This window comes from Porites lutea, chromosome 4 (assembly GCF_958299795.1).
Source record: "Porites lutea chromosome 4, jaPorLute2.1, whole genome shotgun sequence".
Lineage (NCBI taxonomy): Eukaryota > Metazoa > Cnidaria > Anthozoa > Scleractinia > Poritidae > Porites > Porites lutea.
The window spans coordinates 28330996-28340035 of NC_133204.1; the positions used below are offsets into that span (position 1 = coordinate 28330996).

Below are 9040 nucleotides of genomic sequence, written 5' to 3' on the forward strand. Positions count from 1 at the left end.
GTTTGGAATTTCGAGCAAAAAATCAGAATTTCTCTGAGGCAGAACGAGCCATCAATACGAATTTTCAGAACTCGTAATTTTAATGTTGTACAGTCGCCTCCCTCAAATGACGGACAGATGTTGCGTCCGTTTGCTCCTAGCTTCATGATATGATATTTTATTGTTTAATCAATTTTGTGCGGATAAATAAACAAGTCATAAGTTATGATCTAGGTAAGTTTAGGTTGCCTGGGTAGTATTTTATTGCGATAACTCCAGCGACATACAACACAACACAAAACTTGCGAAAATAACCAGACAACATCATTCCCAACCTCATTAACAATTCATAAATACAATACAAAGGAAATGAATGTTTGCGAGTATTTGGAAATCAGATGAAAAACTACTCATTTTTTCCCTCTTAATTCTCTTTCTAAAATCATTTTGTGTCGAAGTGAATATGTATCAAGCATTCAAAGCAGTGTTTCATCACCAGATGAAACACCTTGAAGTTCGTCAAAAATACTCCGCTGCCTGTCGTATTTTCAACACTCTACTCAGTTTTTCATACGGTGGTGAAACAATGCGTCTCGTACTTGATATGTTACTTCAGACATTAAGATTCTCAATCAAAGAAAGAATGATGACTAAATAGTGCATAAGTAATAAGCTGTTATGAATTAACCGCACATCAAGTCCCATTTGATGAGAAATAAAGCGGTTATTGCTATTGTTGTGATAACACAAAGGTTTTTATTTTCATATCTCTTGCAAGGTTTCATAAAGAATTGGAAAATATTATGACTACTGAAAGGTTTTAGATAAAATATTGAATGAATCTCTCATTGGCCTTCGCATAATATATTTAACCTTATACTCCCTAGGGCTTTTTCAGGTTTCTCAGCTGTTTCACATGTGCTGAATCTAAAGCAAATGATGGAAAACAATAGATTTTCCCTATTAGGGGCACATTTGAAGTTCGACGTTTAAAATGAGTCCTCATAAAGTAGAAAAGATCATCTAAATACGAAAGAAAAGAAAATGAAATACCTCAGTGAAGTCCGTTTTATCAGACGTTTTTTACTTCTATAATTTGGTCACAAAGCAGTACCTAAGTAATAATGTGTAGAATGCATGTAAAGTAACGTTTACTTTTCTCTCAGAGAAAAGTAAACGTTAGTTTACATGCATTCTACACATTATTACCATGTACGTAAAAACATGGCATAACTGATAATTTTTATTCACTGATTACAGACTCAAAACCTCAGTTTTGCATGCACCTGATCAAACAATTCGCGTAGCACACGCCAAAATAATCATGGGGAAATTGGGTAAATGAAGCAAGGCAGAAATATTTATTACTTTTAAAGCTTTTTGCAGTCCTGTGACTGCTAAACCCCAATTTTCAAGTTCAGCTGGTTTTCTTTAGAATCTTTTGTTCTTGTCTTGTGCTGGATAAACGGTCGCAATTTTAGCTCTAACTGGAATATTGTCGGTATCCAGACCTGGTGTTTGGCCACGAGTATCAAACTCGATCTTAACTTCGGGTCGAAATATAAGACAGTACGTGGAACCACCATAGTGGAACATTCCGAGCTGGTCGCCCTGCTTGACTTTGTCCCCCTCTTTAACAGTGATTTCGTTTGAAGAGACTTCTGACATACCGATTGCTACGAAGCACATCAATCCAATATCAGGATTATCAGCCATAATGTAGATTATCCCTCGGGCAGCTACCTAGGCTAGGTATCCTTGAGACATGTTAGGTGATGCGGGGTCGTCCTGAATGTTATGGGTCTGCAAGTAATAAGAACCATCAACAAGTTCTGTTTTGTAGATTGTACCCGATACTGGGCTGTGCCATCGGTGATAGCTGGTGGCGCTAAGGTACCCTTGGTAGACGGTTCCACCATGAAATTTCTTGGCCAGGTCACTCTTGTTCAGCATAAAATGCAAAGAGTACCGTTGTCTCTTAATCCAAAAGAAGTCCCTCGTTTTGACACATGTAGCTATCTGGTAAGGGGCCGACTCACAGGCGTTTACAACAATGTAATCATCGTCTGGAAATTCTACTGGACGAACTACAGGACGAAACTCTCTGGTGAAAAAATCATCCCATGACTTGAAACCATAATAAGGGGCATCTGGATCGCATTTAAACTTCTCAACAAAGTTTGGCATTGCTTCCATTGCATCCTCACCAAACCAACCATGTCGAGGATGGTCAGTCAAGACATAGCAAGACTCTGGAGTTGACAGGAACTCTCCCCAATAATTGAGAATGTTCTTGAACAACCTGTTGACTTTGTCGTTCAGGAAGACAGCAAATCCAGCCGTGGTAGCCATCGGCCAGTTCAAGATAGCATTGATTGGAAAGCCAACCAATGCAGTTTTGTTAAACATTGGAGCTGTTGTCATGATGTGGTCGATTATTATTATCATCAATTGCCAGGACGGAATTTTCATTCCTTCTGAAGAGTTTGGGAGTTCATACTGTTGCCAGAACATTTGATGAAAGAACATGTTGATCTCGTGGTCGGTGAGAATAGCATTCTTTAAATCTTCGACTGGTTTATGGAGACGGAGGTGCTTATCTGTAATTTTAGTGTCTGTAGATCGAAGTACACACAGAGGCGTTTCGTCGTCTTCAGCTGCTGGATGAAGAGTTAAAAGCATTTCTAACTTATCTTTGTATTTACATTGACACTCGTGGATCACGTTGGCCAACCATTCGTCAGTGACGTTCCAGTCGGCAGGAAGCCATTGACCAAGACGAAAAGGCCTGCTGCTTGAGACTGATTGTATTGCGTGCAAAAAGCACAACCAGCGAAAAAAACTTAACATCCTCGTCGCCATCTGTGCACGTTAATCTACGCAATTTTTAATATTAGCACATGCGCATATTGATGAGTTGAGAGTTATGCTTGTCGACCCCCCGTAACGAAACAAGGGACGTTTCCATGCAATTAAATTTTCAAAAATTTGAAAGAGCGACAAATGGTAGAGAATTTTCGCAGAAAGGTTTCCAGAAATTATGGTACCGTTGAATTTTCAAAATTCAAACCATTCAACAACCGAAAATTCTAGATATTCCGGGAGCAAGGAGAATTTAAAGAGAACTTCCGGGAAAGAGAAAAATTCGAAAATTTGGGTATACCTCGCAAGGTAGTCCTCTTTTTTGGAAATTTTGGAAAATACTGTTCTTTTTGCTCCTGGAAGTTGGCAAAAATTCCAACCGGACCTTTTCGTTGAATGGAAAGTGCCCATGGCTTTTAACAAACTATTATAAAAAATAATCATAATATTACGAGTGTTATATTGGTGCTGATTCCTCACCATGAAGTAGTTTCCGAGGGAACGGAAGACAGGCTGCCCCTTGTAAATCAACAATGCGTCAAATCAACAATAGCATATAGCCTGGAGAGTGAAATGTGAAAAATTAAACTTCTGAAAATCGTAGGGAATTTATTAGATGAGCTTCGAGAATTGTAAATGAATAGAACGGTCATGAAGAAATTTTTAGCCGTCCTTGAGTAATAGAAAATTTTGGGCAATATATGCTTCTTCGAACAGATATTTTAAAGAAAGCAGTCGTTGGGTGCCCCTGTGTAATTGGTTGATTTCGATCCATGTTGTTTATTTCGTTTAGTGGTAATCATGATCGGCAATTTACTTTCTCAGGATGTATTGTTATTTTTTCCTGTAATCTGATCGGTCAACTCTGTCTAGGTGGCTCCGGTTAAGGGATAAAAACAACTAGAAATACGTGAATCGCAGAACCTCGCAAAGCTTGAGGGTGGGGGCCCATCCAATGCAAGGAATGGAAGGCTGGTAGAGAATTGGAGTCACCCATGTAACTGAAATACAGTCGATTTCCTTACGCTGGAAGGAAATGGGACCCCAGTCCCCTCACTGCAAAAAGGAAGAACTGGTGTGGATGTGGTACGGGTGTAAGTGGATTACTACAGAGTAACAATTACTCAGTGGCAGTTGGTTGAGTTCTGGTGACATAAGAGTTTACAAATGAGGAATACAGTGTATGAAATGAGTAATGAGTGAATGAAATGGCAGAAGGTATGCTGTAGTGAAAAGAAAAATTATAGGTATTAGTGGAAAAGTATTGTTTATTGTTATCCAACCAGAGCAAGGAGAGTTCTTACAATGTTCCTAATCGATCATTGCCTTGACAACTATTGTTTACAAAGAGTGAAATGAAGTGACATTGAAAGACATTTCAATGAGGATGCACATTATGAGAATCATAAAACTAATCAGCCCTAACTAATGAATATTTAATGAGGGGGTGTTCATTCGCTCTATGTCTGTAGAAACTGGCAGTATGTATGGGACATTATTGGTGGTGCTGTACGTACACTGATATGTACAATTTTCCTGAGCAACTGAAATGGCAATGAGTCTTAATGATGGCCTTCATCCTCCCCTTACAGCCATCCTATCCACCCACTTATGATGTTTTGAGCACGTGACATGAATTTCATGAAAGAATATAATTCTGGCAATGGAACATTGCTCATTATGTGAATTATAAAACTTCTATATAAAATGGTAGAAAAGAATTACATTTGAAAAACCAAAAAGAAAGAGGATGATGCTATTCCTGAATGAACGAAAAAAAAACCATTGCCTTTTTTTCGAATATAGTGAAGATAAGTCTATTTCTTCTTTGCTGAGCTGAAACCTGATCATAGGTTAGCTGAGGTGGGCAACCATGTGCTTCACTAATATTGTGAGGTGATGTAATTATGTAGACTTTCTTGCAGAATAGAAGGCAAGCAAGAAGAAATTGACTAAAACAACACAGTGGTGTTTATATGTAAAGCTGTTATATGTTATGTTTTAGTTAATTGGTCTATGTAAATGGTTTGAAGCAGAAAATATAATGGAATTTATTATGAACAGGGATACTGTTGTTAAAAACCCTTGAATCCCCAATACAGTCAAACCTAAGTACAACAGTGACCTGAAAAAGATGGTGTGTTGACCGTTATATACAGGATGACCGCTATCTATAGCTGAACTTTACGAAAAATATAAGGCAACTAAAAATTTTAGGAGGTTTTCTCGTAACGATAATATACAGGCTGACTGCCTATATAAAGGGCTGTCATATACAGGGTTGAGTGTATCCACATCTCAATCATACTCTTTGCTGTATAAACATTTTCCTAAAGTTTTCGTTGAGAAAATTTGACAAAAGGTGAAAACATATTCTGTTAGGTGATTATTTTATTAATTGTCATAACCTTTCCTCTTGCTGAAGTATTAATATTGTTAGGAGGAAAGTGATGTTGGCTACTACTGGGACTTAGAGGCTTCAGTAAGGACTAATTGTAAAGTTAGGAAATACTAATAACATATTGAATTGTCACATACTGTCTGAAGCAGAAATGGTAACTGTGATACAAAATAATAGGCTGATTTAGCAACAGAAAGGGAACGCGCGGAAATCAAACAATTGGCTTCAACAATGGCAGAGCCGCAAATTGCCCACCGGAGGTCGAGTTTAGTTCTTTCCGCGCGCTTTCCCGTTGTCAAATGACGTTCCTGTTCTGTTGCTAAATCAGCCTAATGTTTCACTATCAGGGTGTAGTTTCCCTGTGATAATAAATGCTCTGTGATGATTTTGATTTTGAAAGAGTTGAATTTGTTACTACTAACTTAAAGAATGTACTGTGTTAGAAAACGTATCAACTTTGTTTAGTTACAGCATCAATAACACCACAGAGTACATTAGATTCTGTTCCAGTCAGTTCCAAAACTGGCCATCTCCTTCCTGTTTGTACCTAGGGCATTTGCTTGGAGGTATGCTTTAAATGCATAATATTGTCTGGAAATAAACAATCCATTGTACAACAGCTTTCTGATACTTGAGAGATTGTGGTTGTGTTTAGTAGGATTTAAACATTACAGTGGAAATTTTACATTATTGAAACTGCCAAAAACATACCTGCTTTCGTTACTCTGAATGCTAAGGTGGAACAGGTGCAGAGACGTGCAAGGCGGTGGATTGTACGAACGCGCAGAGACGAGTCGTCGTACAAAGAGCGCCTAACTTTGCTAGACTTACTTCCACTTCCTCTAGATCGTGAACTTAAAAATTTATTCGTTTTTTATAAATGCCTTTACTGTAGTACCGATTTAGATCGCAATTATGTATCTTTCGTTTCCAACGATCGTACAAGACTAAGTAACTCCTTTAATCTTCGCACCCCTTTTTGCAAAACATCAACTTTTCAGGGCTCGTACTTTAACTGTATAGTTAAACTATGGAATTATGTTTGTAAGCTAGCACCCCCAACCAGTTTTTCCTCGCCTACTGCCTTTCAACTTTTTGTTCGCAAATTAATGACCACTCACCTGTCGCGGGTATATGAAATCAATTACCCCTGCACGTGGACAATAGTCCCTACTTGCGCATACCACTCGTAATTTATTTTATTTTTTGTACGAATGTTTGAGTATTCTTTTTTTTTATTTTAACCTAGGTCTTAATCTAGGGGCGTTGCATCGCATGGGACGTCAGGTCGGTTGCACCTACCCCTTTCTTGTGTTGTATTATAAATTTATATTGAATATTATTACAGGAGTACCCAATAAAGCTGTGGAAAAAATGATAGTAAGGTTTCTTAAGATTGAACTTGTTAAAATTAAAGACAAGAAATGAAACAACATGTGTCCGCGACTTTTTTTTTCTAAGAGCTCACTCAATGCGAACACCCGAATAATACGGACATTATTGCATGTCCTCTCGTCGTCCGTATTAATCGGGCTCCACTGTTCCTCTCTTCTTCAGATTCCTTGCAAGCTAACTATAAATATCTCTGTTTGTTATCAGGTAACAAATATGCCTCATCAGCCTGTTCTTATTGTTGTAAGCTGCGTTTTATTTGGCTTCTTTGCGTTCGCTCTTATGCCCGTCTGTTTGGAAGCCGGGGTGGAGTGCACCTATCCTGCGACTGAAGCAACAAGTGCAGGTCTGCAGTGGATGGCTGGGTATGCTGTATACGATGTAGTTAGCAATCAGTTCTTTTCCTACATTAAGGCAACGGGGAAAGCAGGCAAAACAAAAAAAAGATTAACTTTGGAAGGGACAATCTAAATCTCCAAGCAATTAACGAAGGCTTTTCATTTAAGAAATGGTATTTAATGCGCATGTGCATCAGCTAACTGTGTCCCTTTAATAACTATGATGTAATCGGTCTTATTATTGATTCAAAATAATTTTCCGTCTCTGATTGGCTAAAATCCAACGCATAATTGATCATAGCCACCAACTGTCGACCAAATTTGGAAGAATTTTGCGATACCTGAAAAATGACGTCAATCGCGCACCAAATTGCCAGATCATTGAACCGACAACCGAGAGGACCTGGGGTTAGGTTGAGTTGTTTTGGCAGTGAGTAAAAAACTGGAAGACAACTCGACGGACGACATCTGCTATTTGGAGAATATTTGGAAGCTGAACAAACATTTATCTCCTAAACTTGCCGATTAACATGAACTATCAAAGATTAACTTTAAATCGATGGAGGTAAGCATGTTTTAACTTGTTTTAAAACTAGGAATTATTTTGAGTGAATGATAAAACAATTATTGAATTCGGCTTTCGTATCCTCTGAAGAATTATGGACATCGCGGAGGGTGTTATTCGACGAGTTTGTACTAGCTGCAAAAAAAGGGTACATAATGACAACACCGTGCCTTAACGACACGCCAATTCATGACGGCATTAATGCTAAGTTGTTCCGCCTCAGATTGATGTGAATCCGACTCACAAAAGGGGTTCAAGTGTTCCTTACTAAACTACTTTCATTTCTCCACCATTCGATTTGTGAACCCAAGACTTCCCACAATCCCTTGAGTTACTATGACGAAGGGCTGGGGGTACGGGAGGGGTCAACGTTTGTCTCTCCCACTTCCCCCAAAATAAACGCTCAATTTATTGTAGTGGAATGTTTTGACGACTCCTCTGAAATAAAGGCCTCTTGTTTCTCGACGCCTTCCTTACGCTTTTAGGTTTGCATTAGACGCCTCTCTCTAATAAACGCCCCCATTGCCAAATACTCCAAAATACTAGGAAATAGCAGTCAAGTTCAAAGAAAAAATAACGATGACAGAGCAACGACCCTGAATAAAGATTCGTTTATCGAGTTTGAGATTTGAAGAGCGACGCTGATCTAGAATGCATAGACGTATCGATACGATAGGTGGACTAGTTATTTTGCTTTTTATTTTTAAACTCTATTGATATTTTCTCCGACCTGGCCGATCCAGACCTTCAGATGAGGGGGAAGGGGGCGGTCTCAAAAAACATTTTTTGGCCCTTCGGGCCTCAGTTTGCTCTATAAATATGGGGGGCCGGCCCCCTCCCCTTGATCCGCCACTGAAGACCCCGGAGTGTCTATAAGGTCATTTACGGTACCTAAGTCCACTTTTGTCGTTGTTTTCGAGCAGAAAGTAAAACCAGTTCTATTTTGCACATAAATGGAATTACTTGATTTGGATAAGAGAACTAAGGCCCTGACCTCTCTAATGCAGTGTGTGTATGCTCTTGATTCTCGCGATTTGCCTCGCTCGCCACTTTTTGGGGACCCTTTCTCTCCCGCAATTCTGGGGTAACCCGCCTGTCTATATAATCTCTCATTTTAATTTGATCACGTTTCCCAAGAGAGGATGAAGCTTCTCTTTTGCGTTTACATTATAGGTGGGGTGACTCACCGCGGATTACCTCACCTCCTTGGGGTCCTCCATCTTCGTGTAAACAGGCCCTTAAGATTTATAACACGTTTTCTTAAGATAGCTTAAAGAGCTGTAAATTAAAGTGCTGATTACATGAGCAAGGTTGGCCGGTTTGCTGGGCTGACTCGCTTTCGCTTTGCTGAGGAGATTTTTACTCCTGTATTCTCGATATCAGGATTCCAACCAACCCTGCCGCGGCTAGCTGGGTTGTCTTCTAAATCACAAAGTTGATTTCAGTGTGTTACGTTGATTAACGAGCCGCGATTTTGATAAAGCGAGCCTGCCCGGCTCATGC

The 9040-nt window shown here is 39.2% G+C and overlaps 1 pseudogene; it reads right to left on the minus strand.

Annotated features, from left to right (window-relative positions):
* Window positions 1-1214: 1214 nt before the first annotated feature.
* On the minus strand, window positions 1215-8757 carry LOC140934494 (uncharacterized; annotated as a pseudogene).
* Window positions 8758-9040: the final 283 nt, after the last annotated feature.